Source organism: Anopheles moucheti (assembly GCF_943734755.1).
Source record: "Anopheles moucheti chromosome X unlocalized genomic scaffold, idAnoMoucSN_F20_07 X_unloc_42, whole genome shotgun sequence".
Lineage (NCBI taxonomy): Eukaryota > Metazoa > Arthropoda > Insecta > Diptera > Culicidae > Anopheles > Anopheles moucheti.
This window is the reverse complement of record NW_026453551.1, coordinates 37,916-40,000: the sequence shown is the minus strand read 5'-3', so window position 1 is coordinate 40,000 and position 2,085 is coordinate 37,916.

The following is a 2,085-nucleotide window of genomic DNA, read 5'->3' as shown; positions in this document are numbered from 1 at the left end:
TTTTAGACTCCCCTGAGTATGAAAAGTGAAACGAAAATCATTTTTGAGAAGAAAAAAATTTTGTATGGGAGGGCCCCTGCTAGAACATTTTTCCCAAGTGCGTCGATTTTGGGTCGCCGACACAAGCTCGGGTCAAAAAAATTTTTTTTTCACGGTGACTCAAAACATCAATTTTAGACTCCCCTGAGTATGAAAAGTGAAACGAAAATCATTTTTGAGAAGAAAAAATTTTTGTATGGGAGGGCCCCTGCTAGAACATATTTCCCAAGTGCGTCGATTTTTGGGTCGCCGACACAAGCTCGGGTCAAAAAAATTTTTTTTTCTCGGTGACTCAAAACATCAATTTTAGACTCCCCTGAGTATGAAAAGTGAAACGAAAATCATTTTTGAGAAGAAAAAATTTTTGTATGGGAGGGCCCCTGCTAGAACATTTTTCCCAAGTGAGTCGATTTTTGGGTCGCGACACAAGCTCGGGTCAAAAAAAATTTTTTTTTCATGGTGACTCAAAACATCAATTTTAGACTCCCCTGAGTATGAAAAGTGAAACGAAAATCATTTTTGAGAAGAAAAAAATTTTGTATGGGAGGGCCCCTGCTAGAACATTTTTCCCAAGTGCGTCGATTTTGGGTCGCCGACACAAGCTCGGGTCAAAAAAATTTTTTTTTCACGGTGACTCAAAACATCAATTTTAGACTCCCCTGAGTATGAAAAGTGAAACGAAAATCATTTTTGAGAAGAAAAAAATTTTGTATGGGAGGGCCCCTGCTAGAACATATTTCCCAAGTGCGTCGATTTTTGGGTCGCCGACACAAGCTCGGGTCAAAAAAATTTTTTTTTCTCGGTGACTCAAAACATCAATTTTAGACTCCCCTGAGTATGAAAAGTGAAACGAAAATCATTTTTGAGAAGAAAAAATTTTTGTATGGGAGGGCCCCTGCTAGAACATTTTTCCCAAGTGAGTCGATTTTTGGGTCGCGACACAAGCTCGGGTCAAAAAAAATTTTTTTTTCATGGTGACTCAAAACATCAATTTTAGACTCCCCTGAGTATGAAAAGTGAAACGAAAATCATTTTTGAGAAGAAAAAAATTTGTATGGGAGGGCCCCTGCTAGAACATTTTTCCCAAGTAAATTCGATTTTACCCGGTGAGTCAAAAAATTTTGAAAAAAATATTTTGCCAAAATCGTGTTCATTGCCTATTATAAGGGACCAGGTCAGCTCACACGCATTTTTGGAGACCATATGGAAAGTGCGTCTGGGATTGCGGAAATTAAGTTTAGAGTGTTAAATGATGGTTTCGCAATCCCGAAAGGCTCAAAATCCACCCTAAGGTCCCCTGGGTGAAATGTGGTTTCCAAGGTGTGAGCGCTATCGGTGATAGAGTTGGAATGTGATTTCCAGAGCGCAGGGCGACTGGGCTTAGAGCGAAAATCATAGACAAGGGTAAGTATTGGACTGAACGACTCGAAGCAAACGAAAATCATAGACAAGGGTAATGGACTGAACGACTCGAAGCAAACGAAAACCACACACAAGAGTAATGGACTGAACGAATCGAAGCAAACGAAAATCACATACAAGAGTAATGGACTGAACGAATCGAAGCAAACGAAAAACCACAGACAAGAGTAATGGAGTGAACGAATCGAAGCAAACGAAAACCAAAGACAAGAGTAATAGAGTGAACGAATCGAAGCAAACGAAAACCATGAACACAGGGATAACTGAGAACGAACCTACCTATCAGAGCATGTGAAAGCATGGACAAGAGTACTGAAAATCGGACCAAACCTCTAGAAGCACACGAAAATCATGGACAAGAGTACTCAAAAACACGGACCAAACCTCTCGAAGCACACGAAAACCATAAACACAGGGATAACTGAGAACGAACCTACCTATCAGAGCATGTGAAAGCATGGACAAGAGTACTGAAAATCGGACCAAACCTCAAGAAGCACACGAAAATCATGGACAAGAGTACTCAAAAACACGGACCAAACCTATCGAAGCTCACGAAAACCATGAACACAGGGATAACTGAGAACGAACCTACCTATCAGAGCATGTGAAAGCATGGACAAG